At 40.6% G+C, this 25692-nt stretch overlaps 1 long non-coding RNA gene across 1 annotated transcript in view; it reads left to right on the forward strand.

Moving 5' to 3' along the window:
• LOC141053635 (uncharacterized) overlaps nt 1-25692 on the forward strand; it is a 166228-nt gene that overhangs the window by 87302 nt on the left and 53234 nt on the right. The window contains exon 5 of the long non-coding RNA XR_012221236.1: nt 1744-1852. This is a non-coding gene — a long non-coding RNA (uncharacterized lncRNA). The remainder of the gene's footprint in view (nt 1-1743; nt 1853-25692) is intronic.

Here is a 25692-nt window from a genome sequence, read left to right on the forward strand (position 1 = left end):
ACAATGGGTACAGAAAGTATTCAGACTCCTTTTAATTTTTCACTCTTTGTTGCATTGCACCCATTTGGTAAACTCAAAAAAGTTCATTTTTTTCTCATTAATGTACACTCTGCATCCCATCTTGACTGAAAAAAAACAGAAATGTAGAAATTTTTGCAAATTTATTAAAAAAGAAAAAACTGAAATATCACATGGCCATAAGTATTCAGACCCTTTGTGCAGTATTGAGTAGATGCACCCTTTTGAGCTAGTACAGCCATGAGTCTTCTTGGGAATGATGCAACAAGTTTTCACACCTGGATTTGGGGATCCTCTGGCATTCTTCCTTGCAGATCCTCTCCAGTTCCGTCAGGATGGATGGTGAATGTTGGTCGACAGCCATTTTCAGGTCTCTCCAGAGATGAGTAATTGGGTTAGGTCAGGGCTCTGGCTGGGGCAGTCAAGAATGATCACAGAGTTTTTCTGAAGTCACTCCTTTGTTATTTTAGCTGTGTGTTTAGGGTCATTGTCTTGTTGGAAGGTGAACCTTTGGCCAAGTCTGAGGTCCAGTGCACTCTGGAAGAGATTTTCATCCAGGATATCTCTGTACTTGGCCGCATTCATGTTTCCTTCAATTGCAACCAGTCATCCTGTCCCTGCAGCTGAAAAACACCCCCATAACATGATTGTAGTGGGCAGGTGATGAGCAGTGCCTGGTTTTCTCCACACATACCGCTTACAATTATCACCAAAACATTCTATCTTCTTCTCATCAGACCAGAGAATCTTATTTCTCATAGTCTGGGAGTCCTTCATGTATTTTATAGCAAACTCTATGTGGGCTTTCATATGTCTTGAACTGAGGAGAAGCTTCCATCCGGCCACTCTGCCATAAAAGCCCGACTGGTGGAGAGCTGCAGTGATAGTTGACTTTGTGAACATTCTCCCATCTCCCCACTGCATCTATGGAGCTCAGCCACAGTGATCTTGGGGTTCTTCTTTACCTCTCTCATTTAGGTTCTTCTCCCACGATTGTTCAGTTTGGCTGGACTGTCAGGTCTAGGAAGACTTCTGGTGGTTCCAAACTTCTTCCATTTAAGGATTATGGAAGCCACTGTGCTCTTAGGAACCTTGAGTACTGCAGAAATTATTTTGTATACTTGGCTAGATCTGTGCCTTGCTACAATTCTGTCTCTGAGCTCTTGGCCAGTTCCTTTGGCCTCATGATTCTCATTTGGTCTGACATGCACTGTGAGCTGTGAGGTCTTATATAGACTGGTGTGTGGCTTTACAAATCAAGTCCTATCAGTTTAATTAAACACAGTTGGACTCCAAGGAAGGAATAGAACCATCTCAAGGAGGATCACAAGGAAATGGACAGCATGTGACTTAATTGTCTGAGCAAAGAGTCTGAATACTTATTTCAGATTTTCTTTTTAAATAAATTTACAATAATTTGTACATTTCTGTTTTTTTCAGTCAAGGTGGGGTGGAGAGTGGACATTAATGAGAAAAAAAATGAACTTTTTTGAATTTACCAAATGGCTGCAACAAAAAAAAGAGTGAAAAATTTAAAGAGGTCTGAATACTTTACACACCCACTGTATACATTTGATTGGGAATTAAACTTGCAAACTTAAATTATCAGTTTTATTCATATGGAAATAAATTATACCCACCTGTAATAGACCCTCACCTATCTTAAGCCAATTTCTTGCTCCTCTGAGCCAGTCCTTGGTTCTTCTGGTTTTTCTTTCTCTTTAGTAATGTATGTCACCCCTGATTTGAGCAGCACTGAGGCCATAAATTTGAACAAAAGTTGTGGATGACAGTGGTGGAGGAATGATGCACGACAGCTGAAGGCATAGGAAAGGTAAGCTTATTGTGCTTTTGAATCTAGAGCGGCGACAATAACAAATTCTTTTTCTGGGGCCATTGGTGCACTTTCAATTTGAACTGAATTTACGGTTTCTGCTGTATTTGTCCCTATTAGAGTTGAGCGAAATGGGTCGGTCATATTCAAAAGTCGCCGACTTTCGCTGAAGTCGGGTTTCATGAAACGAAACCCGACCATAGCGTGAGGTCGGCCACGAGGATGACGACCAGAGCGCCAAACTCACGTTTCAAAAGATGCTTCCAGCGCCCTTTTTCAGCCAATGATGCAGTACGCACACTGTGGGCAACGCGATGACATAGGCATCGGTCATCACCATCTTTGAGAAGGGCATGCAAGTGATTGGCTGACTTTGTGTGGCGTCACAGGGGCTATAAAAGGGTGTGAACGCCGACCGCCATCTTACTTATGCCGATCTTAGCATAGGGAGAGCTGCTGCTGCTGCAGATTCTGTAGGGAGAGCATTAGGCAGGGAAGAAGAACCAAAAAAACTGCTTCTGCTCTTAGCAATTTCCACTTACAACACAACACTTTGTGTGCAGTGACAGTGGAGGCTCTATTTTTGTGCATCAGCTCTGTTGGTTATTAGGCTGCCTTATAAGGCTCACTGATAGCTGCATTGCTGTTTGCACACTGCTGTGCAAACTGTTTTTTTAAAAGCAAAAAATACTTTTCTTCATCTTTTCTGCACAGTTACCAAGCATTCATTTTTCCACCCTTTTGTGTGTGCACAGTGCAGCAGTCCTGCTTATTAGGCTGCCTGCATCCATACTTGGACTGAGAGCATCATTGTCAGTGTTCTCAAATCTCTAGTGAGATCCAAATTCTCACCAATCCTATAGACACCCTCCACCTTGTCATACACTATCCAATTTCAGCCTGTTACATTGAGGTGTACTCTCTACTAGGCCAGAGACAATAGTTCTGTGTCCTCAAATCTATAGTGAGATTCAAAATCTCACCAATCCTATAGACACCCTCCACCTTGTCATTCACCATCCAATTTCAGCCTGTTACATTGAGGTGTAATTTCTACTGGGCCAGAGACAATAGTTCTGCGTCCTCAAATCTATAGTGAGATTCAAAATCTCACTAATCCTATAGACAACCTCCACCTTGTCATTCACCATCCAATTTCAGCCTGTGACATTGAGGTGTAATCTCTACTGGGCCAGAGACAATAGTTGTGCGTCCTCAAATCTTTAGTGAGATTCAAAATCTCACCAATCCTATAGACACCCTCCACCTTGTCATTCACCATCCAATTTCAGCCTGTTACATTGAGGTGTAATCTCTACTGGGCCAGAGACAATAGTTCAGCGTCCTCAAATCTATAGTGAGATTCAAATTCTCACCAATCCTATAGACACCCTCCACCTTGTCATTCACCATCCAATTTCAGCCTGTTACATTGAGGTGTAATCTCTAGTGGGCCAGAGACAATAGTTCAGTGTCCTCAAATCTCCAGTGAGATTCAAATCCTCACCAATATTAGTTACACCTTCTACCTTGTTTTACAGTACCATATAGCTGGTAGTATTTTGGGTACATTTTCACATAAATGAGCAAGTATGGTGGAAGATGCCATGGAAGTAGGCGGGGGTTGCCAGCTGGTCTCAATGGTGGTGGTGGTGGTGTTGCATCTGTTGGTAGTGGCAAAAGCACAATAGCACCTAAGGCAGGAGGTGTTGAGCCTGCGTCATCATCTGGCTCCACAAGGCCTCGAAGGCTCTCTTTTCTGGGAGTAGGTAAACCACTTTTAAAGCCGAAGCTTCAGGAACAAGTTTTGGCTTACATTGCTGACACAGCCTCCAGCTCTCTCGCCTCCTCTTCTGAAGTTTCAAAAAATAAAAGCACTGAGTCGTCATTGGAGGCTCTTGGTCAGGAACAACAACTTTCCTTGTGTCCTTCACCCCTACCAAAAGTGAAGGATGTGGCAGGCCACACTACCGATTACTCCATGGAGATCTTTTCACATACCATGCCTGGGTTAGCAAGTCAAATTGTGAATTCCCCAGTCCAAGATGAATCTGACATGGAGTGCACTGATGCACAGCCACTGCTAGATTTTTCTGCTGGTACATTCACTCAGAGTACTACATTGTCCTTGCAGTGTACTGAGGCAGAATCAGACCCTGATGAAACTCAGGTGCTCCTTCCCGCATACTATACCACCTTACTCGGTGACACAGAGGAAGGTGCACATGAAATTGAAGAGGAGGTGATGGATGACCCAGTTGTTGACCCAGATTGGCATCCATTGGGGGAAGAGAGTGCCGCTGCCAATAGCTCAGAAGAGGAGGAGGATCCGTAGTAGGCAACGACATCGCAACAGCTGTTATCTGGCAGGACCGTAGCAGTCCAAAAACAGGTTACAAAAACCAAAAGAGTTGCAGGACAGCTTGGCTAGATGGTCAAATTAGCACAGCGTGCAAGGTCTCAAAATGTCTTCCATAGTAGGAACAGTGCAGTGTGGCACTTTTTTGAACAAAATCCTAATGATCAGGCAAAAGTTATCTGTAAGAAGTGCGCAAAGACCTTTAGCCGAGGGGAAAATATGAGAAACTTGAATACCAGTTACATGCTTAGACATTTAACCACCATACACTTGCAAGCGTGGACGGACTACCCAACCTCACGTTCCACATGTGCACCTGCTCCGAATGAAGGTAGTCAGCAATGCTACATCGCTTCCCCCACTGTAAGCCCACTGGTTAGCACACCACCAGCAGCAAATGTCGAGGTGTCGTTGCAAGGGTAAAGCAGTCATGGAATCACAATGTTATTGCTATGAAAGTCTGAATCTAGGTCATCAGCAACACCCCCAACACCATCACCATCACCAACCCTCTCTCAGTCCACCATGTCCACTGCTAGTTCCACCATATGCAGCTCTCAAGTCCAGCTCACCCTACCGGAGACTCTGAGTAGGACAAGAAAGTACTCATCCTCTCATCCGCGTACGCTGGCTTTGAACACCCACATAGTCAAACTAATCTCATTAGAGATTATGCCCTGCCGGTTGGTTGAAAGCAAAGCTTTCTGCGAGCTCATGGCCTACGCAGTACCACACTATGACCTACCCAGTGGGCACTTCTTTTCATGAAAATCCATCCCAGCCCTCCATGTGCATGTGAAAGACCGCATTATCCATGCACTCAAGCAAGCAGTGAGTGGAAAGGTGCCCCTCACAACAGATGCATGGTCCAGTAGGCATGGCCAGGGCCGTTACATGTCCATCACTGCGCACTGGGTTAATGTGGTGGATGCAGGGTCCACAGAGGACAGCGGCGGTGGGACAGTGCTGCCTAGCCCATGGTATAGGAAACAGTTGGCTGTAGGCGTTCGACCCTCCTCCTCTTCCTCCTCCAGAAGCGAAAGCTCGTCCACAGAGCGCAGTCGCACGAGCAATCCATCCGCAGCTGCCAGTGTTGCACACGAGATGTCCCACTATCGAACAGCTAGTGGTAAGCGTCAGCAGACTGTGTTGAAGATGATGTGTTTGGGTGACAACAGACACACCGCAGAGGTACTGGCCGACTACTTGCAGTGACAAACTGAGTCATGGCTGGGCAGCCTACATCTTGAGGCAGGCAAGGTAGTTAGTGATAACAGCCAGAATTTTGTGGCAGCCATTGCCCTTTCAAAACTCAGACACACACCTTGCCTGGCTCACACCTTGAACCTGGTGGTGAAGTGCTTCCTCAATAATTATCAGGAGTTAACACCCCTGCTCCATAAGTTGCGAAGACTGTGCTTGCACATCCGTTGGTCGCCAGTACACTCCAATCGTATGCAGAAGCTGCAGCGATTGCTCCACCTTCCCAAGCACCGCCTAATTATCGACGTTACAACAAGGTGGAACTCCACCCTGCACATGATTCAGAGACTGTGCGAACAGAGCCAGGCTGTAATTAGTTTGTGGGAGGATACACGGGCAGGCAGTTTGCAGGCAGACATGGAGTTGTCTGGTGTGCAGTGGTCGAAGCTGAAAGACCTCTGTAAAGTCCTTCAGTGTTTTGAGGAATGCACACGGCTGGTAAGCGCAGACGACGCCATCATAAGCATGAGCATCCCACTTATGCGTCTGCTTATGCAAACTTTGACGCACATTAAGTATCTGGCGTCTGCAGCCGAGGAGGAAGAGGAGGAGGGAAGCCTTGATGACAGTCAGCCATTGTCTGCTCAGGGAAGTCTCGTGGATGAGGTGGAGGAAGAAGAGGAAGAGGAGGAGGAGGATGATGGGGATGATTATTTTGGGGAGGAGGATGCTTCTCAGGGGGCAAGAAAAAATGTTGTCATGGCAAGGTCAGGTACAGGGTTTGTGCGTGACTGGAGGGATGTGGATTTGCCAGAAAGTGATCTTCCACCCAGCACTCGCAGTGCATCATTGACACCTGGAACATTGGCCCACATGTGTGATTATGCCTTGCAGATCCTATAAAGGGACCCCCGCATTGTCAAAATGATGAACGATGATGACTACTGGTTGGCCAGCATCCTGGATCCATGCTATAAAGGCAAATTTCAAAACATCATGCCACAGGAGAACCTAGAGCTAATATTGGCTAACAAACAAGCAACTCTGGTAAATTGTTTGTTTGAGGCATTCCCAGCAAACAGCAGCGGTGATGTTTTTCCAACAAACTGTAGGGGGCAACATGAAAGAGGTGTTCGTGGTGCACACAGCCGAAGTGGCGTTGGACACAGAGGTTTCATGACTATGTTGTGGACTGATTTTTCAAGTGCCGCTCACACGACTGGTAATACTGGATCGATCAAAGTGACAGGAGACAGCAGTAGTCAACTATGGTAACAAACTACTTCTCCTCCCATATCGATCTTCTCCCTCATCGGTCATTTCCCTTTGACTATTGGGCCACTAAACTTGACACCTGGCCTGAATTGGCACAATATGCCTTACAGGAGCTCGCTTGCCCTGCTGCTAGTCTGTTATCTGAACGAGTCTTCAGTACTGCTGGATCAATCCTGACAGAAAAAAGGACCCGTCTGTCGACCCAAAATGTTGATGATCTAACCTTCATTAAAATGAACCATGCATGGGTTTCAAAGGATTTTGTCCCACCCTCCCCTGCTGACGCGTAGGTGGCCAGAAAAATGGCTTGCTTTTGTCCTCTTCTTCCGCTGACTTCTCCATTTACTCCATTTGCAGCTGCTGAATGTCCAAAATCAACATATGCCAATTTTTCCACCTGCCTAACTGGGCTGCCTCCCCCAAAGGGCTAGGGTCACCACCTGGCGCACGCACCCGTGCGAGTGCCATTGCCCTGGACAGGTGGGTGGGCACACTGTTTGGCAATGGCACTGGCACAAGGTCCCTCATAGTAGAATCAAGTGTCTCTGATGGTGGGGTGCACACGCGTGGTCAGACACACCGGCATACTATGAGGGGCCCTGTGCCAGTGCCGTCGCCAACGAGTGGGTCCCCCCTGTTTGCTCAGGATCACAGCACTTGCAAAGTTGAAATACTTACCTCTCCCTGCTCCACCGCTGTGACGTCTTCCGCGTTTTCTGACAGTGACATTCTGGTCAGAGAGCGCGATGACATCACGTCTGTACGCCCTCTGCCTAAACAGTTCAAGTGCAGTGAGATGGAAGATGGGGACGATGAGTAGTCCAGACTAATACAGGGATTCCCTAGCGAGGAGACTTATTTAATTGTTTTCAATGTTGGGACAGCTATTTTTGGGGAGCACTATACTCTGGAGAATGATATATGAGGCCCACCATACACTGGAGCATTCCAAAGGTGGACATCAGACACTGTAGCAGCATTTACAGGGCCCATTATGCACTGGAGCATTAGGAATGGGGCTCATTATATATGGAGCATTATTTGGGCCCATAAGACAGTGGAGGGCCCATCATATACTGTAGCATTATGTGGAGCTCATCATATACTGTTTCAAACATTATATGGGACCAGTGATTCTGTATGGAGAAATAAATGGGCCTCATTACTCTGTATTGCGGTGGCAATAATACTGTATGGAGTAATATACTGTCCATTTTTGGAGCTATTGGAGAATGTAAAATGGATATCAGTCATGAGATGTAAGAAGTGAAGTATTTTTCATTGTACTAAAGCGCTCTTTCTCTGCCGTATCAGAGGATCATGAATTGTGGCATGTGTTAAAAGAGCCCAGTGACACTCTTTGGCCCAGGGCCCACGAAAATCTGAATCCAGCCCTACCCCCCCACAACTTTAGCCAAATAACCCCCAGTTTTCAATGCCTAACTATTATTATAAAGTAAATTACGGTTGACAAGCTTAAGTAATAGGAATTGATGCTTTTGGCATTAAAATGGGCACTGTAGGTGTGTTTGCCGACTTTTCTTCCCCATTGACTTGCATTTCATTTCGTGTTTCAGTCGGCCTTCAACTTTTCACGATAATCGGACAATTTCATTCGACCCGACTTTTGAGAAAGTCGGGTTTCATGAAACCCGACTCGATCCGAAAAAAGGCCAAGTCGCTCATCTCTACCCTTTAGTGAACACAATTAAAAAAAGGCAAAACAACAATGCTTTATCATCATACCGCCAAACAAAAAGTGGAATAACGCAATCAAAAAGACGGATATAAATAAACCTGATAGCGCTGAAAACGTCATCATGTCCCACAATAATCAAGCTGCCATATAGCTCTGTCACCAGAAAAATAAAAAAGTTATAGGTCTCAGAATAAAGCGATGCAAAAATAATATTTTTTTCTATAAAATAGTTTTTATTGTATAAAAGCACCAAAGCATAAAAAAATTATATAAATGATGTATCGCTGTAATCGTACTGACCCGAAGAACAAAACTGCTTTATCCATTTCACCACACGCGGAATAATAATAATAATAAAAATCTTTATTTATATAGCGCCAACATATTCCGCAGCGCTTTACAGTTTAACAGTTTCAAAACACAAGTCATAAGTAACAATGTTAACAATACAATAACTAAAGCAAAATAAGATGAATTAAGATGACCCTGCTCGTGAGAGCTTACAATCTACAATGAGGTGAGGGAGATACAAAGTACAGGTGTGTATTTACAATGATGTATTTACAATGAAGGTCCAGCCATTTGGAGGGAGTGAAGGATGGATGGAGATAGTGAATGGGCTACACACACACACTTACACATAGAATGACTTTGATTAGTGAACGTGATAAGCAGTGATAAGAACAGTATAAACACCCCCCAAAATGAAATTCATGAATAGCTGGTTTATGTTTTTTCTGCCTTCCGAAAATTGGAATAAAAAGTGATAAAAAAAAGTCATGCAAGAAAATGAAACCAATAAAAATGTCAACTCATCCTGCAAAAAACAAGACTTCACATTACTCTGTGGGCCAAAATATGAAAAAATTATAGCTCTCAAAATGTGTTGATGTAAAAACTATTTTTTGCAATAAAAAGCTTCTTTAAGTGTGTGACAGCTGCCAAACATAAAAGCCTGCTATAAATATTAAATCAAACCCCCATTTATCATGCCCTTAGTTAGGGAAAAATAATACAAAAAGTATGTATTTCCATTTTCCCATTAGGGTTAGGGTAAGGGCTATAGTTAGGGTTAGGAATGGGGTTAAAATTGGGGGGTTTCCACTGATTAAGGACATCAGGGGCTCTCCAAATGTGACATGCATCTGATCTCAATTTCAGCAATTCTGCATTGAAAAAGTCAAATGATGCTCCTTCCCTTCCGAGCTCTGCCATGCGCCCAAACAGTAGTTTACCCCTACATATGGGGTATCAGCATAGTCAGGACAAATTGCACAACAATTTTTGGGGTCCAATTTCTCCTGTTACCTTTTGGGAAAATAAAAAATTGGGGGCGAAAAGATCATTTTTGTGAAAAAAATAAGTTTTTTTTATTTTTATGGCTTTACATTATAAACTTTTGTGAAGCACTTGGGGGTTCAAAGTGCTCACCACACAGCTAGATAAGTTCCCTAGGGGGTATACTTTACAAAATGGTGTCACTTGTGGGAGGATTCCACTGTTTAGGCACCTCAAGGGCTCACCAAATGCAACTTGGAGTCCGATCTCAAATCCAGCCAATTTTGCATTGAAAAGTCAAACGGGGCTCCTTCCCTTCCGAGCTCTGCCATGCACCCAAACAGTGGTTTACCTGCATATATGTGGTATTAGCGTACTCAGGATAAATTGCACAACAACTTTTGCAGTACAATTTCTTCTGTTACCCTTGGTAATATAAAACAAATTGAAATTGAAGTAAATTTTTTGTGAAAAAAAGTTAAATGTTCACTTTTTTATCATTCCAAAAATTCCTGTGAAGCACCTGAAGGGTTAATAAACTTGTTGAAGGTGGTTTTGAGCATCTTCATGGGTGCAGTTTTAGAATGGTGTCCCTTTTGGGTATTTTCTATCATATAAACCCCTCAAAGTGACTTCACATGTGATGTGGTCCCTAAAAAAATGGTGTTGGAAAAATGAGAAATCGCTGGTCAACTTTTAACCCTTATAACTTCCTAACAAAAAAAATTTTGGTTCCAAAATTGTGCTGATGTAACGAAGACATGTGGGTAAGGTTATTTTTTAATTATTTTGTGTGACATACTGTATTTCTCTGTTTTAAGGGCATGAAAACTCAAAGTTGGAAAATTGCGATATTTTCAAAATTTTCGCCAAATTTCCATTTTATGCACAAATAAAAGCAAATCATATCAAAGAAATTTTACCTCTATCATGAAGTACAATATGTCACGAGAAAATAATGACAGAATCACCGGAATCCATGGAAGCGATCCAGAGTTATTACCTAATAAAGGGACAGTGGTCAAAATTGTAAAAATTGGCCTGGTAATTAACATGCAAACCACCCTTGGGGGTAAAGGGGCTAATACACCTATGAGTCCACAGAGCATTACACATATTTTCCAAGCAATTGGAGACATTTCAGTATTATCAGTTGCCGCAAATTTATTTGTTATGAATTGAATCTCAAACGATGTGCTAATCTCTACTCGGTAGAGATCCCTCCTGTCTGACATACATTTACCCTAAATTCAAGCAGTGCAATAGTAGCGAGGAGGAGAAAGAAGAAGGTTTGGAAGCTTACCAATGAATGTTGTGAATCGCTGGATCCATGGTTCAGCTGGAGTTCGTCTTGAGGGTGCTGCACCCGCTGGTGGTCAGAGACAAGTAGTGGAAGAAAAGGTAGTATTTCAGCACATCCATCCAGGATATAAATAAAATCTGACTTTATTGAAAAATAGGTTAAAACATAGTAAAATGAAACCTCAGGAGACCTAATATAGGTATAGGTCTCCTGGGGTTTCATTTGACTATGTTTTATCCTATTTATCAATAAAGTCAGATTTTATTTAAGGCCTGGATGGATGTGCCGACATACTCCCTTTTCTTCCCCTAAATTTAAACGTTTACACACGTTATATAGTTAATGCAAGTATTTAAACACAGTGTAAAGTTAGCATTATATAATTTTAAATTGACTGGTTCAGATATAGAATGTGAATTATAGATGAAAGAGGCTCCTTTTTATTAAACTATACTGACATTTACAAATAAGTACATAAAAGCAAATACATAGAATAAAAAAGTAAAGATATGCATATACTGATTATACAACATATAGCATAAGAAATTTGAATTTAACCCCTTCGCACACGAGCCTGTTTTTGCCTTCGTGACCGGGCCAATTTTTTCAATTCTGACCAGTGTCACTTTATGAGGTCATAACTCTAGAACGCTTCAACGGATCCTACTGATTCTGACATTGTTTTCTCATGACATATTGTACTTCATGATGGTGGTAAAAATTTTTAGATATGATCTGCACTTATTTGTTAAAAAAATCAAAATTTGGCAAAAATTTAGAAAATTTTGCAATTTTCAAACTTTTAATTTTTATGCCCTTAAATCAGAGAGTGATATCGCACAAAATAGTTAATAAATAACATTTCCCACATGTCTACTTTACATCTGCACAATTTTGGAAACATAATTTTTTTTTTTAGGAAGTTATAAGGGTTAAAAGTTGACCAGCGATTTCTCATTTTTACAACAAAATTTGCAACACCATTTTTTTTAGGGACCACCTCACATTTGAAGTGAGTTTGGGGGGTCAATATGACAGAAAATACCCAAAATTGACACCATTCTAAAAACTGCACCTCTCAATGTACTCAAAACCACATTCAAGAAGTTTATTAACCCTTCAGGTGCTTCACATGAATGAATGGAATATGGAAGGAAAAAATAAACATTTAACTTTTTTTCACAAACATTTTACTTCAAAACCATTTTTTTTTATTTTCACAAGTGTAAAAAGAGAAAATGAACCACTAAATTTTTTGTGCAATTTCTCCCGAATACGCCAATACCCCGTATGTGGGGCTAAACCACTGTTTGAGCACACGGCAGAGCTCAGAACGGAAGGAGTGCCATTTGACTTTTTCAATGCAGAATTGGCTGGAATTGAGATCGGATGCCATGTCGCATTTGGAGAGCCCCTGATGTACCTAAACAGTGGAAACCCCCCACAAGTGACCCCATTTTGGAAATTAGACCCCCCCAGGGACTTATCTAGATGTGTGGTGAGCACTTTGAACCCCCAAATGTTTCACTAAAGTTTATAATGTAGAGCCGTGAAAATAAAAAAAAATCATTTTTTTTCCACAAAAATGATCTTTTAGCCCCCAATTTTTATTTTAACAAGGGTAACAGGAGAAATTGGACCCTAAGAGTTGTTGTCCAATTTGTCCTGAGTACGCTGGTATGCCATATGTTGGAGAAAACTACTGTTTGGGCACACGGTGGGGCTCGGAAGGGAAGTAGTGACGTTCTGAAATGCAGACTTTGATGGAATCGTCTGTGGGTGTCATGTCGCGTTTGCAGAGCCCCTGATGTACCTAAACAGTGGAAACCCCACACAAGTGACCCCATTTTTGAAACTAGACCCCCCAAGGAACTTATATAGATGTGTGGTGAGCACTTTGAACCCCCAAGTGTTTCAGTAAAGTTTATAATGTAGAGGCGTGAAAATAAAAAAATCATTTTTTTTTCCACAAAAATGATCTTTTAGCCCCCAATTTTTATTTTCACAAGGGTAACAGGAGAAATTGGACCCTAAGAGTTGTTGTCCAATTTGTCCTGAGTACGCTGGTATGCCATATGTTGGAGAAAACTACTGTTTGGGCACACGGTGGGGCTCGGAAGGGAAGTAGTGACGTTCTGAAATGCAGACTTTGATGGAATGGTCTGTGGGTGTCATGTCGCGTTTGCAGAGCCCCTGATGTACCTAAACAGTGGAAACCCCACACAAGTGACCCCATTTTGGAAACTAGACCCCCCAAGGAACTTATCTAGATGTGTGGTGAGCACTTTGAACCCCCAAGTGTTTCACTAAAGTTTATAATGTAGAGGCGTGAAAATAAAAAAATCATTTTTTTTTCCACAAAAATGATCTTTTAGCCCCCAATTTTTATTTTCACAAGGGTAACAGGAGAAATTGGACCCTAAGAGTTGTTGTCCAATTTGTCCTGAGTACGCTGGTATGCCATATGTTGGAGAAAACTACTGTTTGGGCACACGGTGGGGCTCGGATGGGAAGTAGTGACGTTCTGAAATGCAGACTTTGATGGAATGGTCTGTGGGTGTCATGTCGCATTTGCAGAGCCCCTGATGTACCTAAACAGTGGAAACCCCACACAAGTGACCCCATTTTGGAAACTAGACCCCCCAAGGAACTTATATAGATGTGTGGTGAGCACTTTGAACCCCCAAGTGTTTCAGTAAAGTTTATAATGTAGAGGCGTGAAAATAAAAAAATCATTTTTTTTCCACAAAAATGATCTTTTAGCCCCCAATTTTTATTTTCACAAGGGTAACGGGAGAAATTGGACCCTAAGAGTTGTTGTCCAATTTGTCCTGAGTCCTGAGTACGCTGGTACCCCATATGTGGGAGAAAACTACTGTTTGGGCACACGGTGGGGCTCGGAAGGGAAGTAGTGACGTTCTGAAATGCAGACTTTGATGGAATGGTCTGCGGGCGTCATATTGCATTTACAGAGCCCCTGATGTACCTAAACAGTGGAAACCCCCAATTCTAATTCCAACCCTAACCCCAACACACCCCTAACCCTAATCTCAGCCCTAACCATAACCCTAACCACAAACCTAACACCAACACACCCATAACCTTAATCCCAGCCCTAGCCCTAGCCCTAGCCCTAACCCTAGCCCTAGCCCTAACCCTAACCCTAACCCTAGCCCAAACCCTAGCCCTAGCCCCTGCATTTTTTTTTTTTTACTTTTTTTTATTTTTGTCACAAGATCGCTGCCCTGCGATCTGACTCATAGTAACGCCACTTCACCTCTGATCATCTGTCAGTGTGAGATCAGAGGAGAAGCAGCGTTACTATGTGACAAGATCACTGCCTGGCACATAATAACGCGACTTCTCCTCTGATCTCACAATGACAGATGATCAGAGGTGAAGCAGCGTTACTGTGTGACAAGATCGCTGCCTGGCACAGCTGTGCCAGGCAGCGATCAGCTGTGCCAGGCAGCGATCTAGTCACACAATAACGCTGCTTCACCTCTGATCAGCTGTCAGTGTTAGATCAGAGGGAGAAGCCGCGTTACAATGAGGGAGATCGCCGGGAAACAAGCAGCTTTCCCAGCGATCGCTCCCATTGGCTGCTGTGACGCTGACGTCATCGGGACCTGAACCAATCAGGTCTCGATGACATCGGGGGTCCCAGCATGCATTGCGCACCGGGATCCCCACGTTGGAAGGTATGTGGGGGTCCCGGGGGGCACAAAACCGCCGACAGTAGATAAACGTTGGCGCTGCACAAAGCCCAGCAAGCGCCAACGTTTATCTACTGTGGGCGGTCGTGAAGAGGTTAAATCCATAAGTGCAAATTGTCTCACAAAATAACTTTGAAAAGTCACCCTGTAACTACATTGCAATTATGGAAGAATTAAAAACAATGCAGTACATAGATTTTATTATTCGGAAAATTACAGTTACTTGGCCAAACAAATATCTTTTCTGAATGGAATATATATAATCTGTGCTCTGTGCTCAGTGGGAATGAAGTAATGACAAACAGGCATTCTTCAAAGATACAATAGAAGGCTCCTCCTCTCTGCTAATATCCTTTTTGAATGTTTGAAGAAATATCATGCAAAATGAAAAAATATAATTGCTGGGGCATTACAAAGATGCTAACTTGGAAAGAAGCACTGCTATTAAATTAGTCTATCTCCTGTGATGTTATTATACTAATTACAGAGATTTTAATTTGGAACAATTCCCAGATGTTATTAGTAATCTTTGTTGTATTTATCCAAAGTGTTTGGTTTCCAAAGAAATGCTTTGTGGAAAAGTCTATGTTTTAGATTGATGTGTGTGGGTACCTTATGTAAATGTCAAGATTTTTTTTTTATTTAATTGCTCAAAAATGATTTTGTAAATGTATGTCGCAAAGTATCAACATAATACAGCTCTGGCAAAAATTAAGAGACCACTGCACAGTTTTATAAAAATCAGCTTCTCTACATGTCTGACAGCCAATCCATTCCAGTGTCAGGTAAATTCCAACCAGAGTACACCTTATGCTACTTAATGTGCTTCTGATTAGGTGATCACCTGAACCAAATCTTATTTAATGAAAGAAAAGTATAAAAAACCCTGCTGTGGTGTTCACAATCCTCTTGCAATAAGACAAGCTGGATGCCAAAACAAGTGCTAATAATATCCCAAAAGTAATAGGAATGATAAAATAACTTTTAATCATGCATAAGTAATTGAAAAGAAAAGTCTTGAGTGAGGAAAAGAAGGGCTCAATTCTGGCTTTACTACCAGTGGGATATAGTGAACGTCATGTTGCCTCCATCCTTAAAATTTCTAAGACAGCAGTCCATTACAACAAGGTCAAGCAGCAGACATCAGGGACACAATGCTATGGACCATCAGACGGCAAAACGACTCTCCACTAACAGGGATGACTGTCATCTTATTCGAATGTCACTCAGCAACTGCAGGATGACATCAAGTGACCTACAAAAGGAATGGAAAATCGCAGCTGGGGTGAAGTACACGACAAGAATAGTTTGTAACAGACTCCTAGAGGCAGGGCTCAAGTCATGTAAAGCTAAAAAAAGCCTTTCATCAATGAGAAGCATTGGAGAGCCAGGCTGAAGTTTGACAAAGACCATAAGGATTAGACAATAGAGGACTGGAGTAAGGTAATCGTCTCTGATTAGTCTAATTTTCAGTTTTGCCCAACACCTGGTTGTCTAATGGTTAGATGGAGACCTGAAGAGGTGTACAAGCCACTGTGTCTTGCACCCACTGTGAAATTTGGAGGAGGATCAGTGATGATCTGGGGATGCTTCAGCAAGGCTGGAATTGGGCAGGTTAATCTTTGCGAAGGACGTATGAATCGAGCAGCATACAAGGTTATTCTGGAAAAACAGTTGATTCCTTCTGCTCAGGCAATGTTCCCCAACCCTGAGGACTGTTTTTTTCCAGCAGGGCAATGCGCCATGCCACACAGCTAGATCCCTGTCATGGCCAGCCCAATCTCCAGACCTGTACCCCATTGAAAACCTCTGTAATGTAATTAAGAGGAAGATGGATAGTCACAAGCCATCAAACAAAGAAGAACTGCTTACATTTTTGTACCAGGAGTGGCATAAGGTCACCCAAAAGCAATGTGAAAAACTGGTGGAAAGCATGCTAAGACGCATGAAAGCTGTGAATAGAAATCATGGTTATTCCACAAAATATTGATTTCTGAACTCTTCCTGAGTTAAAACATCAGTATTGCTGTTTCTAAATGATTATGAACTTGTTTTCTTAGCATTATTTGAGTTCTGAAAGCACTGCATTTTTTTATTTTGACGATTTCTCATTTTCTGAAAATAAATACAAAATTTAGAGGTTGGAAATTCAAAGACATGTTGTCAGTAGTTTATAGAATAAAAGAGCAATTTGCATTTTACTCAAAAATATACCTATAAAGAGAAAAATCAGACAAACTGAAAATTTTGCAGTGGTCTCTTAATTTTTGCTGAGTTTTATAAAGTCACAACTTTTTGTAATTGGCATAGTATTCCAAATTTTCTGCTAAATCTAAATACAAAAAGGAGAAGAGAAACTAACAATCTGTATTGAATTTGTGGCCCTTTTCCTATTTATTGGCTGCAAGAATGAGCTTGCATCCATAGATGAGTAATGCAGGTACCTAATCAAAATTTATTTGCTTCTTAGTGGAGGTGTAAACTTTTGTCTCACATTTAGAACAATTGGTTTCATTTACAAAGGTTGCCTCAGATTGTTAGGTAAAAAGTTCGGTGCAAATTTATTTCAATTGATGTATTAATATTTTGCACCAAGAAGAATTTGATGCACTTTGTCTAAATTTTTTTTATTTCATTTTTGAAAATAGACGAGTCTATGTGGGGTTGTCATTTTCACCAAATTTATTTTTAAACTAGCTGAGTTGTCATTAGTAAGAAATAGTTAGCTTCTCGTTAGAATTGCCAAATCACAATAATTGTGGGATGCATAAGTAAATGCACCCCATTGTATTTCAAGTTTATATGGCTTGTGAATTAAGTATATGTTCTTGTACTAATATATCTGAAAGGTGATCACAATGTAAGTTCAAATAACATAACTAACAGCATTCAAGAAAACTATGGACAACATGATTACCGATACATTGGACCTCCAGCAATTCTCCTAACAGCTGCAGGCTATTCCATGCAAGGAAATCTGGTTGGTATAACCGTGGATCCTCATATGCACAGATAGTTTTATGTTTCACAGCTGTCATCTATCTGGTATCTGAACTTACATTGTGATCACCACCATTTAGGTATATTATTGCATATTATCTTTTCTTACATTATTACTTTTACTGTAGTACAAAGGCAGATGGTGCATCTACAGCTCTGGCAAAAATTAAGAGACCACTTTCAAATGTTCAGTTTGTCTGATTTTTCTCTTTATTGGTATATTTTTGAGTAAAACGTACATTTTCTTTTAGTCTATAAACTTCTGACAACATGTCTCCGAATTTCCAAACAATAAATTTTGTATTTTTTTCTGACAAAGGAAAATGGTCAAAATTAAAACAAAACAGTGCTTTCAGACCTCAAATAATGCAAAGAAAACAAGTTCATAATCATTTAGAAACAATACTAATGTTTTAACTCAGTAAGAGTTCAGAAATCAATATTTTGTGGAATAACCATGATTTTTAAAAACAGCTTTCATGCGTCTTGGCATGCTTTCCACCAGTCTTTCACACTGATTCTGGCACAAAAATTAAGCAGTACTTCTTTGTTTGATGGCTTGTGACTATCCATCATCCTCTTGATTACATTCCAGAGATTTTCAATGGGGTTCAGGTCTGGAGAATGTGCTGCCAATGACAGGGTTTTGATATGATTGTCTCTCTCTCTTTTGCCAGAGCTGTATGTGCAGTTTTATGCACTCGGTGTTTTAATTGATGTTTTACATTCAAGTTGAAGCTCTGGTTTATTCCTACTTTTAGGTATACAGGGTTGGCCATTAAAATGGATACACCTTAATAAAATGGGAATGATTGGTGATATCAACTTCCTGTTTGTGGCACATTAGTATATGGGAGGGGAAAAACTTTTCAAGATGGGAGGTGACCATGGCGGCTATTTTGAAGTAGGCCATTTTGGATCCAACTTTACTTTTTTCAATGGGAAGAGGGTCATGTAACATATTAAACATATTGATAATTTCACAAGAAAAACAATGGTGTGCTTGGTTTTAACATAATAATTCTTTCATGAGTTATTTACAAGTTTCTCTTTGTTTACAGCCATTGACATGTCGCAGAGGTTAACATGTGAGTAGCGGATAGAAATTGTGTTGATGTCTAGTGAAAGCAGTACCTGGTTCATTGCAGCAGATTTCAATGCAAGACACCCTACGAGACCATCCATCTCCCATGCTACAGTTAGCAAACTGCTTGCCAAATTTGGTGAAACAGATTCAGTGTTGGATTTGTCAAAATGTGGATGCGAGAAAACTGTCACTAATGAAGAAACATCAGCGGCTGTCCTAACTTCATTCAGCAAGAGCCAACAGTGTAGCACTCGCTGCATGTTACTGGAGAATGGCATCAGTCGAGCATCCCTTTGGCGGATATTAGCTACTCACAAATGGCACCCTTACAAAATCCAGCTGCTGCATCTCAATGAGGATGACCCAGATCGGCACGCTGAATTTGCAGAATGGGCAAAACAAAAATTGAAACAGGACCCTCAGTTTACACAGAACATTATGTTCAGTGATGAGGCAAACTTTTTTGTGAATGGTGAAGTTAACAAACAAAACCACCACTATTGGTCTGACACTAACCCACAGTGGATAGATCCCTCCAAGACTGTTGGAACACAAAAATTGATGGTATGGTGTGGTAAATGGGGTACAAAGATAGTGGGGCCATTCTTCATCAATGGAAACCTCAATGCCCTTGATATCTGAAATTACTACATTATGTGTTGCCCCCTTTTGCACTGAAGATAGCACGTTCTCTGAATTTTTCCAGCAAGATGGTGCACCACCACATTATGGGTGTAAGGTCCGAGCATTCCTACATGAACAGTTTCCTGGAAAGTGGATTGGTCATCGTGGGCCAGATGGATGGCCACTATGGTCTCCCGATCTGACCCCCTTAGACTTTTATCTTTGGAGTCATCTGAAGGCAATTGTCTATGCTGTGAAGATCCAAGATGTGCAGCATCTGAAGCAATGGATACTGGAACCCTGTGCTAGCATTTCTTCTGTGGTGTTGATATCAGTGTGTCAAGAGTGGGAGAAGAGGGTTGCATTGACAATCCAACACAATGGGCAGCACTTTGAACACATTTTATAAGTAGTCATAAACTTGTAAATAACTCACGAATGAATAAAGTTACATTAAACCAAGCACACCATTGTTTTTCTTGTGTAATTCTCAATAAGTTTGAAGTGTCACATGACCCTCTTCCCATTGGACAAAATAAAGTTGGACCCAAAATGGCCGACTTCAAAATGGCCGCCATGGTCACCAGTCACCACTCATCTTGAAGTTTTTCCCCTCCCACATACTAATGTGCAGCAAACAGGAAGTTGATATCACCAACCATTCCCATTTTATTTAGGTGCATCCATATAAATGGCCCACCCTGTATATTCTATATTATATTACATGAACAAATATATTTATTCTCATTTTTTGAACTTTCATTTAGTTATTATGACCATGGTGTTTCCTTTTTTACTGAATCCATAATGAATATATTAGTGTGACACCCAGTCAGGGTTGGCGGATTGCACTAAATAAAATCTATATATGTAAAATTGAATGTATGTGTGTATCACCTACCAATCACGAAGCATCTTTCATTTCACCAGAGCTGTTTAAAAGAAGCTGAGCTGTGATTTTTTGCTATGAGCAACAGTTTTCCCTGCAGACACTGACCGGGTGGGAGAAATCTAGCATCCCTGGGAACATAAACTCCCAGCCATTGTCTGCCCCCCATAAAGGAGCAGAGAGCACATGACAGAAATGAATCATCCCCTCCCGTGCTCATATACCCATTCCACATCCTCCATCCCATAGGCACATCTTCCCTCTTAAAGTGATCTCCAGTATGGAAGGTGGGAAAATCCCTCAGCACTCTGATTATGACCCCAGGCTTCTATTAAAGGGGTCATTGGTATGGAAGTCAGGGCAAATCCATCCAGTGCTTTGCTTTTGACCCCAGGCCTCCCTTAAAGGGATCCCCGGTATGGAAGTTAGGACCATTTCACTCAGAGCTGTGGTTCTGACACAATTATATAAATAGATTCAACAGTTTGAGAATTTTCTTTACTACTGTATATGTTACAAATTGATCTTACTTTACCTTTCCCTGTTATCCACAGTTATTTACATACTGCATATTTAATCAGATCCTATTAACTCTAGGGAGTAGAACCTAATCTTCCTAATTTATATTGTGATTTTAAAGAAAGTTAAATAACCCATTAGTATTGTATTGTTTTGAAGAGTGGAAGGAAATTAGAGTCCCCATAATAAAATAATAGAATGATGGTGCTCTGGTTAAATTTGAACCTGCAAAGCAAAACATAATAGCAGAAGACACCAGTGAAACTTTAACTCCTTCATATGATGGCCATTTTCCATTTTTTCATTTTTGTTTTTTCCTCACTTCTTCCAAAAGCCATGCATTTTTAATTTTCCCATCAATGTAGCTGTGTGAGGGATTATTTTTGGAGGGATGAGTTATACTTTTGAATAACACCATTCATTGTACCACATAGTGTACTGGAAAGCAAAAATTCCAAGTGCAGCAAAATTGCAAAAACAGCACAATACCATAATTGCTTCGTCTTATTTATCCTTTTCACTATATGGTCAAACTGACCTGACAATATGACATTTTAAATTTTTCGGGGTAAGGGGCTGCATGAAGGCTTATTTTTTGTGCCTTCAGCTGACATTTTTACTGATCCGACTTTGGGGTAGATAGGACGTTGTGGTCAGCTCTTATTGCATTTTATTGCAATGTTACGGCTGCCAAATAGCTTAACTTTGGAGTTTTGATTTTTTACTGTTGGCCTGTTTATCAATCAGATTAATTGACTTTACATTTTGATAGATCAGACTTTTACGAATGCAGCATACCAAATATGTGTAATTTTTATTTTATCTTATTTTTAATGGGACAAATGGGCGAGATTAGTACTTTTGTGCTTTTTTTTATATTTTCAAAAACTTTTTTTCCACTTTTTACTTTATTTAGTAGTCCTCTTAGGGGTCTCAAAGCTGCAATTGTCTGACTGCTTGTGCTATACATAGCAGTGAATTAGCACTGCTTTATACAACTAAAATCACAATCTCTTACAAATGGCAGCCACGGGCTTGCTTTCACAGGAAGATTGTAATGATCGGCTGGTGAGCACGCATCAAAAGGCAGGGACACGACATATTACATACATATACATCAAATATTGTGAAGGGGTTAAACTTCTCTAAATAACATCTACTTGGTTCAACTAACCAACCATCCAACTAACCAGTAAGCCAACCAACTAGACAACCATCTACGTTGTCTTATTTTTTTCACAGTCACATTTATGATGTTCATGAAATGAAAATGTATTAGGTGTACGTACCCTCAATTACGTGTGCTAATTTGGGAAATCATAAAGACTCATAATTAACGCTAAATAACGTGAGAATTTCTAATGTCAACAATAAGACTAAGGGAATTACCGAGAAAAAAAAAGCAGCCAACAGAGTTTTGTTTTAATGTAGTTGTTAGCAAATATCATAAACAAACCAATTTAATTACTGCACTTTATGGGGCTTAACTGTAAGCGTTTATTAATACAAACTAAATGTTCATTACGAATTTCTGTAGAAATGATAAAATATCATGTAAGAAATGAATCATTTGCATGGATCATTAATTCCTCTATTTTCATGTAATTGAATTTGTCAGTAGTACCCTCTCTAACTGAAAACCAGTCATAACCACTAAATTAAATAATAATTAAAGAAACAAGTATTCACAGAGTAGCTTGTAAGCTAAGGTGCCATTTAACTATCACACAGCAATTTAATGTAAATTGCAGTCCATATACAGTATGTGTTGTTCTGAAAATTGTGCATACTGTGATTCATATGTTTTAGTTAACAAGCATATTGAATATTTCACAGTGGACATGTGCATTGCAGACAAACTATGGTAAGTAAGTATTGAAGCAAACATATAAAAGTAAAATGCTGAGTTGCGGAAGTGTGCCATGAGTTTTATCTAGTATTACTAGAGGTATATATATTTCAAAGTTTTAAACCGTTCATCGTGTATATGTTTTATATGTTCCATTTAGAATACACATATAACATTTTCAAAACCATCCTAAGGTGTTTTTTTAAAATACAAATATAATACCTAAACTTCAGTGATTAAACTGGAGCACACATCATTTGGAGCATTCTTCTGATATAGTTGATAAGAATCAGGTGCTCCAATTCTTAAGAGGATAGGGATTATAATTTTTGCCTAATTTTGAATTCTGCTGAACCGATTTGGCATTAGCTCTCTATTGGGATGTATAAGTGAATTAATCTGCCAGGGTTAAAGATTGCTTTCAGTGTTTGTCTTACCTCTAGTGGCTGGAAACAGGAACCTTTTATGTCCCCTGGAGCGCTACTTGGGGTTTGGATGGGCTTATTGCCCTAACCCCACACTCCCTTTTGACCCAGGCATATCATCAACAACTTAGAGCTTTATTCTTAAAATGCATAGTGTAACCATCACTTCTAATGAGCAGTAGCTCAGACCTCCTCTGACATGCTTGCTAAGGATTATATAAGCATATCAGCGTATTTTTGCCAGCAAAATCATCTTGTGAATTTCATAAATGGTTTGGGTGAATATAGCAAAAAAGAAGACTTTCAAAAAAATATCATAACTCACAACCAGAAAATAACGGTTTTTATTTAAGGAATCACCAAAAAAAATGCCAAAACTGTTGCAAAGTCTGTCAGAGACTGTTAGCTCAAAAATAGACAGGCTTGGTGCTAGCTTCTCCATCTTTCATATCTCAGAGGAAACCTTGGCCTTCACTCTTAACCCCTTCATGACCCAGCCTATTTTGACCTTAATGACATTGCAATTTTTTGCAATTCTGACCAGTGTCCCTTTATGAGCCTATAACTCAGGAACACTTCAACGAATCTTAGCGATTCTAAGACTGTTTTTTTCGTGACATATTGGGCTTCAAGTTAGTGGTAAATTTAGGTCGATAATTTTTGCATTTAAATGTAAAAAAACAAAAATTTTCAAAGTTGCAATTTTTATTCTGTTAAACCAGGGAGTTATGTGACACAAAATAGTTAATAAATAACATTTCCCACATGTCTACTTTACATCAGCACAATTTTGGAAACAAATTTTTTTTTAGTTAGGAAGTTATAAGGGTTAAAAGTTGACCAGCGATTTCTCATTTTGACAACAAAATTTACAAAACCATTTTTTTTTAGGGACCACCTCATATTTGAAGTTACTTTGAGGGGTCTACAAGGCAGAAAATACCCAAAAGTGACACCATTCTTAAAATTGCACCCCTCAAGCTACTCAAAACTACATTCAAGAAGATTATTAACCCTTCAGGTGCTTCACAGGAACTAAAGCAACGTGGAAGGAAAAAATGGACATTTTAATTTTTCCAACAAAAAGTTTCCTTTAGCATCAATTTTTTAATTTTCACATGGGCAACAGGATAAAAAGGATCCTAATATTTGTTGAGCAATTTCTCCTGAGTACACCGATACCTCATATGTGGTCATAAACTACTGTTTGGGCACATGGCAGGGTCTGGAAGGGAAGGAGAGCCATTTTGAATTATTGAAAGGAAAAAATGCTGGAATATTTAGCGGTTGCAATGTTGCATTTGGAGAGTCCCTGTGTGCCTAAACATTGGAGCTCCCCCACCAGTGTCCTGAGTACGCTGGTATCCCATATGTGGGGGTAACCACTGTTTGGGTACACGTCGGGGTTTGGAAGGGAAGTAGTGACGACTTGAAATGCAGACTTTGATGGAATGGTCTGCGGGCATCACGTTACGTTTGCAGAGCCCCTGAGGTGCCTAAACAGTTGAAACCCGCACAAGTGACCCCATTTTGGAAACTAGACCCCCAGTGAACTTAACTAGATGTGTGGTGAACACTTTGAACCCCCAAGTGCTTCACAGAAGTTTATAACACAGAGCCGTGAAAATAAAAAAAATCATTTTTTTTCCTCAAAAAATGATTTTTCATCTCACAATTTTTTATTTTCACAAGGGTATCAGGAGAAATTGGACACTAAAATTTGTTGTCCTGTTTGTCCTGAGTACACTGGTACCCCATATTTAATTAACAGAGACCTGCCACCTGATATTGAGGAAGAGGAGTGGACATCTCGAGTCTCAGACTGGATTTAAGACAGCCGACTCCCTATTCCCATGCTGGTGATTTTTTCCTGCCTCCTGAGGTCTTAGTTTCCAGCTCAGTTCCTCCTTCTCAAGCTAAGTTGTCTTTGCTAATTTTCTCCTTTGATTTGGTTTGGTCTATTCAGTTTTTTGTGTGGTCAGCCAGCCCTGGCTGGGGCTGTGCTGAATTTCCACTCTTATGTCTCTGTATGTGCCAGTTTGCTTTATGTCCCTTATTAGATTGGCCTCTTTTTGCTCTGTTCTCAGAATATGCCAGAGTGCTGATATAGTGGGAGAAGTCTAGCGACTTCAGGGTATTTTTTGCTATCAGAAGTGTTGGACATTTTTGCAGGGTTTTTTGGTGTGATTGCAGACAGTATCTTTCCTTTCCTGTTCTTTCTAGCTAGTGTGGGCCCCATCATTTGCTCAGCCTATTTTCCTACCTGTGTTTGTGTTTTCATCTTGTCTCACCATCAATACATGTGTGGGGGCTGTCTATTCCTTTGGGGTCTGCTCTGGGGCAGTTTTAGATTTTCCCTTTTCTTGCTTTAGGCTTATTTAGTCCTCCGGCTGTGACGAGGCGTCTAGAATCATCGTAGGTACGTTCCACGGCTGCTGTTAGTTGTGTGGTTAGGATCAGGGGTCTGCAATCCGCATAGTTACCAACCTCTCTGGTTTTTGTGACTTGGCTTGGTCTTGTTTTCCTCCTCGGTGACCCATTCATAACAGAATCACCAGCCATACCGCAGATTCTAGGGTACTCAAAAGCAGGGAAAATTGTTAAAGAAAAAAAA

Source organism: Dendrobates tinctorius, unplaced genomic scaffold, assembly GCF_039654945.1.
Source record: "Dendrobates tinctorius isolate UK_male_01 unplaced genomic scaffold, ASM3965494v1 ptg000166l, whole genome shotgun sequence".
In the NCBI taxonomy this organism is placed as follows: domain Eukaryota; kingdom Metazoa; phylum Chordata; class Amphibia; order Anura; family Dendrobatidae; genus Dendrobates; species Dendrobates tinctorius.